Source organism: Pithys albifrons, chromosome 1 (genome assembly GCF_047495875.1).
Source record: "Pithys albifrons albifrons isolate INPA30051 chromosome 1, PitAlb_v1, whole genome shotgun sequence".
Classification (NCBI taxonomy): Eukaryota; Metazoa; Chordata; class Aves; order Passeriformes; family Thamnophilidae; genus Pithys; species Pithys albifrons.
The window spans coordinates 5,773,218-5,782,003 of NC_092458.1; the positions used below are offsets into that span (position 1 = coordinate 5,773,218).

At 47.5% G+C, this 8,786-nt stretch overlaps 1 long non-coding RNA gene across 1 annotated transcript; it reads right to left on the reverse strand.

Moving 5' to 3' along the window:
- Positions 1 to 348: 348 nt before the first annotated feature.
- LOC139678532 (uncharacterized) lies at positions 349 to 5,834 on the reverse strand. The gene is made up of 3 exons (XR_011699046.1): positions 5,591 to 5,834; positions 1,172 to 1,259; positions 349 to 612 (listed from the first exon to the last, which is right to left on the reverse strand). It is a non-coding gene; the product is annotated as an uncharacterized lncRNA (long non-coding RNA).
- Between the last annotated feature and the right edge of the window lie 2,952 nt (positions 5,835 to 8,786).

Below are 8,786 nucleotides of genomic sequence, written 5' to 3' on the forward strand. Positions count from 1 at the left end.
TGGGACAGTATTTCCTTAAAACCTGGTCAATTACTATTTTCAGAGCTAGAGAACAGTAGGCTCACTCTTTTTTAAAATGTAATTTATTTTACACATCAAGGTTTTGAGCCAGGTTAAGTTTTAGCGGTGATGGCTGTGCTGGGCCCATGGCCTCACCTGACCCATTACAGGGGACCTTGGCTCTGCACTGGCATGTCTGGAGGACTCTTTGTGCTCCCAGAGCCCTTATTCCTATAGACATGGTGTGTGGGGCCGTGGGACATCACCCAGTGCCGACAGGGCTACGTGCAGGTTGTCTCCCCAGCAGCCTCTCCTGCCTCATGGGAGAGGCTGCAGGTCCAGGTGGCTGTCCCTCAAAGCCTGGCAACAGCAGCTTTGCAGCACTTCTGGCCCCCAGCAGCTGTGAAAGGGTGTTCCAGTGTGCCTTGCATAACAGGGGCATACTGGAAGGTTATGAGTGTTTATTTATGAAGAGGTTGGCATCACAGTTGTTTTTCTAAGGTTCAGTTTCCTGCTCACGTGAAGGCAGTTTCAGGGGACAGCTGTCCTGACCAGTGGGACGTACGTGCTTGTACCTTTGGCCAGGAGAGGTCTTCAGATCTGCCCTGCCCTCTGTGGTGGGTGTGGAGATGAGGACAAAAAGAAAAAAGAAACATCAAAGCAAGAGAGAGCAGAAGTGTGCACTGTGGTTTGAAAAGCACACAGTGAAATCATGCAAAAAAACTATGGTAGATTTTTTTATACATGCTCTCTACTATTGATTTTCTTCCCCCAGCAGTAAGGATTGGTTTATGACCATCCCTTTCTCCTTTCTCCCCTTTCCTACTCCCAGCTCAGCAGTACAGCTGGAGGGGGCCACATGCTCCTCCTCAGGTTAAAGCTTAAGGGATACTTTTGTGGGTGACTTCCAGCTGTATAGGAGGAAAACTTGTTTCTCCAGGATACACAAGGCTGGGGATGGTCAAGCACCCAGGGACACAGCCATCCCAGCCTTGGTTTCACTCAAGGTGCTACAGTAGCCCCAAAGTCTTGTTATTATATTTCATAATGAGTTTTCTTTTGATTGCTTTAGGTGATATATTCTTTAAACATTTTGATGTTTAAACATTTAGACTTTGGGAAAAGGGAATTAATATGAGATTTTTTAAAAAATTCATAGAGAACAACTTACTTGTAGCAAGGCAATCAGAAGAGCTCCTGGGTTCTCCTGGTATGAAGATTTAGGCACTGATTTATTAATCTGATCTATTTCATTTGTCCTAAAAAATGAAAGGGAAGAGACAAGCAAAATTGTGTTTATAACAGAGGAGTTAAATGGGCCTCTCCAAGCCTGAGCCATTGTTATCTTACTGAAAACACAGGTAGATTCATTGAAATAGTATGGCACATGATAGCCCCAGTTCAGTGGTGCGTTTTGGATTGATAAATATTAACAGTTTGTTGGAAAACCGCACTGGATGTTCTTCCTGGTGCATTCTTGAAGGTTAGCATTGATCAGCAACAGCAGAGGTGAGGGTTTCCTGCTGAGTGCCAAGTTACCTGGGCATTATTTACTCTCAGATGAGTCAGTGGAATGAGGGATTGTCACAGGGCAGGAAAGAACAGATAAATCGAGTGTCGTGGAGCCTCTGACTAAAAAGAAACTGGCTGCTGTTGGGTGCCTGACCGGTATTTTTAGGGCTCCCTTGCAGGAAGCTGGTATTGCTGGCAGTGCTGGTGTGACCTCACTGTGTCAGGCTGCTCTGAGGCCTCTCCTGACGTGATAGCCCAAGAAAGGTGATCCTGAAATGATGCTGAGACACCAGACATCAGGCAACACAGGCAGCCCAGAGGCTTACTGGAGGACTTCCTCCCTTTTTTAGAAAAAAAAAGCCATGAAAATAGCCCAAACAGCACCCACCCACTGCCCTGCAGGAAAAGAGTGGAGACTGGCTCACTGTAAGCAAACAGGATTGCAGTAGAGACGTGGATCAGCCATTAGTCAGCCCTACCACAGGGCTCAGTGGGATGTGGGTTCTCCTCCCATGCCAAAAAGCCCTGTAACACCTGTAGGGAGGCAGCTGGCAGGGGCACTCTGGGGCTGCTGGTCCTTGCTGTGGGGACCAGGCCCTCACCCTGTGGCACACAATGGGCAGCATGCTGTGGCTGCTGGTTGGAGCATGTCTTCCTTGGCTGGGCAAAGAACACAAAACATGGCACTTGGTTGCAATGGCCAGGAATTCCTGAAACAGATGGTATAGTACACACTTATTGGTGGTTGTAATAGTCTCTAATTCTCTAATCCTACAGTTGAGTGTCTCAAGAATAAAACACTTAGAATAAATTGCTTTAGACATAAATTCAGTGTTTAGTGTCTTCAACACACTTTCTGTAGACTTCCTTATGATACAGAATAGTATAGAACAGAACAGAACTATCTCAGTTGGGAAGGACCTACACGGAAGATCTAGTCCAACAGCCTGACCACTTCAGGGAGACCATAAGTCAAAGCACATTGTCCAAATGCCTCTTAAACACTGACAGACTTGGGACATCAGCTACCTCTCCAGGAAGCCCGTTCCAGGGTTTGACCACCCTCTTGGCAAAGAAGTGATTCCTAATGTCCAGTGTAGGATGCATCATCAGGGGATGATGCAACTTTGAACTGTTCCCATGTATCCTATCACTGGATTCTGGGGAGAAGAGGTTAGCACCTCCCTCTCCACCTCTCCTCCACAGTTTGCTGTAGAGAGCAGTGAGGTTGCCCCTCAGCCTCCTTTTCTCCAAACCAGACAGCCCCAACAGTTCTGCCCATTGAACAGGCCCTAGAATTGAGCCCTGAGGAGCACCACTGGTGTCCAGTCACCAGACAGATGCAGCCCCATTCACTGCAACCCTTTGAGCCCTGCCCTTCACCAGTTCACCCAGTGCACTGCAAGCACTTTCATTCCACAGCTGGATATGGGCATTAGAAGTTCACTGTTACTCCTTTAATAGAAACTACACAAAAAATCGTATCAGATCAGGTGCAACTTGTGTACTATTTATGCACATTATCACTCAGGTACTGAGCTGTATTTGCTGTGAATGAAGTAAAATTCCACTATATCTCTGGGAAAAGCCTTTTAACTGCAGCTTTAATAGAGCAGAAGAGCTCTCATACGTGTGCTCACTCACACATGGTGTGAGTCACACATAACTATGGGACTATGTGACTATATAAACTACCTTGAAGAAAAGGGGATGCAGTAAATGGTGGCAGCTTTGCCTGATGTTCATGGAGGTTGTTCCCGGTGTTGAGTGAAGGCTGATTTGAGGTCAGCCCTGGACATCAACCCAGCTGTACTTTCCCAGCCAGGGGTGGTGACTCAGTTTACAGGGTTTTGGTAAAAGAGACTCTCTGGAAAAAGTATTCATGTTTCACGCCAGCTGTGTTGCAGAGAGTTGTTTTGGGGAACATTTGTTGTTTTACTGTAGGGCACTGTATGCTTCACCCACTGTGCCAGGAAGCAGCCTGTGAGACAGGCAGCCAAATGTGCATCCACAGAGCCGTAACACACCCTTTGCCTGTCACGTTCAAGTCCAAAAGCCTCCTCATACAAGATATTTCCCTGTCTGAAGGAGAAGTGTGAGCTTCCTCTCCCTGTGATGTAAAATAGCTGCTGAGAGGGCCTGGCAGCAGAGCCCTCCCACTGCCAGCCCTCCCCTGCCCTCGGCATGCCCAAAAGCCTGAGGAGGGATGAACCCATGTCTGCTCCCCATGCCTGCTCCCCACATCTGCAGTGTTTTCCTCAGTGGGTTTCTCCTCCATCACACTCCTACCACAGACCACAGCAAGCTCACGGCCACAAGTCTGGCTGTGGTGTCCCAGCAGGCACTAAATCTTGCCTACCACAGCTCACCCACTGCTGAGAAGCAGTCTCAGACAAACCCAGGCTCTTGCCAAATACAGTTTGTCATGCCATGAAACTGCTGGGGCTCAGCCTTGCTGGAAGAGGATGTTTGAGCTCTGGCTGGCATGGTGTGTGTCTGTGTGGTGTGTTGGCCACACATGAGTGCAAGGAAGGTGTCCCCCACGCTGCAATCAGGCAGGCTTTGCTGGCTACAGTGTCACCAGAGATGGCACCATGAGAATTTGACACTTGGAGTTGTCTGTGGTCATTTCCCCAGGCATCTCAGCGGGACTTCCAGTCCAGAGCACCAGGGGTTTGAGGGCTTCCAGCTGCTCACAGACATCTCCATGCCCCTCTCTCCTATGCCAGTTCACACAGAAACTCTTCTGAAACTTCTGCTGCAGCACCTGTGATGAGTTTGTGGGTGCTGTTTGAAGCTGAGTAAAGTAAGACCACAATGGCTGAATTTAGAAAAGGCCACAAAAGAGGACAGCTGGAAGTGCTACTTGTCCCCATGATGTGTAGCTGTGAAGTGTGCAGGGCAGCTGGGGCTGCACCCTGACAAGTGGTGAGGGCTGACCCAGAACAGCCCACAGCACACTTGTATTTCTAACCTTTTATTGGAGCTGCACATGCTTTAGGGGGATTTACATTTGGTTTACATTCTTTACTTCTGCAAACAAGACCACCTGATGCTTTGTATCTTAAATGAAAGGACCAACAGTTCTTGGATCCAAAAGGCTCAACAGCTTCTCTAAGAATGAACAGGAGGTAATGCCACATCCTGCTCTACACCTTTTCTTGATTTTAGACCTCTGTTAAAAGGACCTTTTGTTTTTGCAGGCCTGTGCTTATTCCAGAAAATACCCTAGCTGAGAAACCAGATGGCACATGGCTATTGGGGTCTAGAGGCAAACTGATCTTGCCAGGAAGTGAAGCAGGAATGTCTGCCTATGTTGAACTGCAGGGGTGAAAAGTACTTTGGCCATTAACAGCAGAAAATAATAGCTCGCTGACACCAAGCCTAAATGGCAAGAAAAGGAGCTCTGGGGTTCTGGGTCCCTGCAGGACTTCTGTAATCAAATTTCAGACAAATCTTAGTGAGGGCAAACCCAGCATGAAAACACAGAATAATTTTATTACTTTCCTGGGCTGAGAAGGTAGTCAACTCATGCCTATAAATCCTGAGTACTTGCTTACATAAATTATTTTAGTTTTCCTCTGGGATTCTTTAACCTTGTCCTGACTTCACTGTCATTTGTACCAGCTGTACTTTGTAATTTGGTGAACTTTGGTTTATCACCCGTTTTTACAATCTGACAGCTTTACAGCCTTCAGAGATATGTAGTTACATAAAACGGGTGTGTTTCCTGGCCTGGCTAAGGAACAGCACACATTGATGGCCACTATCCCTCAAATTTTCAGCTGGTTTTGTTTTTGTTTAGAGCTGGATTAATAAGCTGTCATTTCTTTGATGCTAGCACTTGCTTCTGCCTCTCTCTGCCTGTTGCTCTTCAGCTACAAATAATTTCTGCTCCTACACCACTAAATCCAGTGCTTGCTAATCCATGAGTTATGGCTAATGAGATCAATGGGAGGTAAAAATAATGCAGAAATTATTAATGTATCCCAGGAATTTACCTTTGAGACTTCTGAGTATGAGAAATAAGAGTCTTCTAGTTTCTTTTGAGTACATTATCTGAAAGAATAAAGCCTACCTTGTTTCTCTTGATGCCGCTTTCTCCATCGGGTGCGTGGCCTCCTGTGGCAGGCTGTGGTCAGTCCCTGTACCTGCCCTTCTTCAGTGCTGCAGACCTCTCCTCCTGCCTCCTCTTTAATGTACATTTTCTGCCTCAATGGCAAAGCTACAGCTCTGCTCAGAGGTTATTACCTCTAGAAGTGGTGAATGCAGATTTTGTTCCATCCCTCCGTATTAATTGTGGAAAGAAAGACCCATGTGCCTGCAAGTGTAGCTAAAACACATTGAGGCTGTAGTGGGAAATGTTCTTGTATATTTTTGCCACCCCATGGTAAGAAGTTGGCTGGGGAAGAAACCCAAGTTCTATCATGTGAACTGATTGCAAAAGGCACAAGACTGTAGACCAAAACTACAAGTCTTTTTTTTTCTTGCTGTGCATGCTGTGGGGTGATGTTTGTGTGTCAGTGACTCAAGTGGGTCAGATCTGAAAGTTCAGGGAGTTCATCGAGAGTCCAGACTGGACTTTGCTCCTCATGAGAGCAATAAAGAGAGACTGCTCAAAGTCACATTCGCAGTGGTATCTGTGTGCCTAATTATAGTAACCAGCTTTGAAAAATCTCACTGTGCACTTTTATCAGTGTGCTTTGAAAACAACACTGCAATACCCAGTTCCTCGGAAACATTAATGGGCTTTCGTGTGGAAAGCTACCATCTTTCTCATGCTTTTTCCCCATGTGGTGGAAGGTTTCTAAATTAGGAATTTCAGGAATTAATGTCCCATCCCTGCTCACTGGGTTCCTGTGAGGTGATTTGGGAGATGTGAAGCTGCCTCATCATGCTGTACAGAAAGCTTTCAGGAGAGGATGGGCTTCCGGTTTCATCTTACCAAAGCAGGTTCTTTGTTTTGATGGAGAGTTCAAGGAAATTGAGATTCCTTTTCCCTTTGAGTGGGTGTGACCAGCTGACACCTGCTATACGAACAATCAAAATATGCAAAGTTCAAAACACAAATAAACAAAAATATTTACTGGAGAGCAGTTTCCGAACAGGGTGTTTGTTTTCCATCCTCATGAACTAATTATCTCCTGGGGCGTTTTGTCTCCTGCTTTGGCCTGGAGCAAATCTGTGAAATGAAACCGAAGCTGATTTGAATGTGCCGTGTCCTCCCCCTCCCTCACTATTTTCAGCTGAGGTGTGTACCTGTGCTTTATTCTGTTATCGACCACGAGGAGCATTTCTGGTTGCAGGAAAAGTCAGAGCACAGTAGGGTGAGTCCTGAGGGCTGGGAGATGAGTCTCTCACGGAGCTGCCCTGGTGTTGGGCTGTACTCCTACCCCAGAGCCCATGTCCACCCTCTTCAGCCTTACACCCCCTCCTCCACCAGCTCCCTGTGGCGGCTGGTCTGAGCTCCTGATGGGTTCTGAAGCCCTCCATCAAGACTGAATTTACCAAAAACCTGCTGGACAGCAAAAAATGTTAGGCTGGGGGGGCAGGGCAAGCAAGATTCCTGTGAGGCAGTCGTGCCTGGATAGTGAAATTAGAACCTGCTTTGATTTTGCAGTGAGATTAAACATTAGCAGCAGGCACGCTGCTGATGTGCTGCTTTGTTTCAGAGAGCAGCTGATGCCTTTATTTAAATAGCGGCCACTTCTCTGAAACCTGACTTACTAAAAAAGAAAAAAAAAAAAGAATATTTAAACAATCCTGACCAAGCGAGAAAAACAACAGGGCAAAGCCGAGTCTGTTACGTGAGGTGAATTATTTAACGCCAGGCAGGTTTCCTGGGCGCTGCCATCGGTCGGGGTGTTCGCGGTGCCGCCGTCGGTGCGTTCCGGCTGCTCAGCTTTTGTTCCCCTGAGGGATGCGCAGGGAGAGCCCAGGAGAGCGAGCGCTGCGAGGAGGAAACTTGTGCAAACTGAAGGAAATAAACCTTCTGGTCAGCTCAAAGAAAGGGAGGCATGACGCTCACCTCTGGGCTGGCCTCCAGCCCGAGGCAACGCTGTGTGGCGGGGAATTATGCAAAGGTCTCCCGAGACCCTCTCCATACGTAGCTGGTGTTTTCCCTGCAGCTGAGACCTCCGCATCCAGCGGGCCAGGCTCCAGCACGGCGAGTCTCCCAGGACAAAACACCGCGTGCAGGAATGCAATAAAGCCCCCATATGCGATTCGGAGGAAAAGTTTGCATTGGCTTTTTGAATTACATTGACAGCAAAGGGTCTTTACTAAAAGGGGGGAGGGGGAAGGGTTGTTTTCCTTTCATATGTTTTGTTTTAACTTATGTGGACAAAAAAGCCTCCTTCCATGCCGTCGCTATGGCTACGGCTCAGATCATTGTGCAGGAGCCTGTGAACAGGAAAAGGCCAAGTGGAGAGAGAGGGGGCGGCGAGCCCGACGGTCCTGCTTCCAGTCAGGTGTGATCCTCTGACGCATCCTCCGGCCGCAAGTTTGTCCAGGGCCACCTCTCTGTGCCCACCCGACGGGAGCGTGGAAACGGCAATTGCGAAATCTGCCGGCTTGCTCAGCGTTGGGAGGATTTACCGGGTCATGAGTTTGAGAGCGAGAGCGAGGAGCAGCTTTGCACCTCTCCTCACTGGAGATGTTATCAGCGCAGTCATCAACACCGCCTCTCTAACTCTTCCCCCGAGGCTGCAGCAGGGAACAGGGTGACGCTGACACACCTGCAGGCCACACGCAAGATCGGTGCCTCTGCTGTGTTGGGATCTCACTGGTGAGATACCAAAGACCAGCTCAAAGCCATTGCTTAGCCCCCAACATTTGCTCGCACTGCAGCTTGGTGGTGTGATCGTGGTCCTGGAACCAAAGAAAGCCACACCAGGTGAGGTTTCTCCATCTCAAGCCACAGAAAATACTCTGCTGTGTCTCTCAATTGTAGTTCCAGAGTCACTTTGGTCCCCTGGTAGCTTAAAAAAGCTATGGAGGGAATTTAAATTGTTCTTTTCTTGACACATGGCATTACCACATCACTGCTGAAGACTGCTACCAAAACTGTGAAAATAGTTCTGCTGGTTTTAAAAACCTTACCTCTTAATAGGATCTCAGCAAAAGTCACATCTGAAAGTTTATTCTATGTCTTTCCTTTCATGTGTGAATGTTTGAAAGTATCACCAGTGACTAGAAAATGTCTTTTCATGTAGCACTGCCTCACTGGTTTTCTGTGACTCCCAGAGAATCTATTTCATCACAATCTGTTTAGA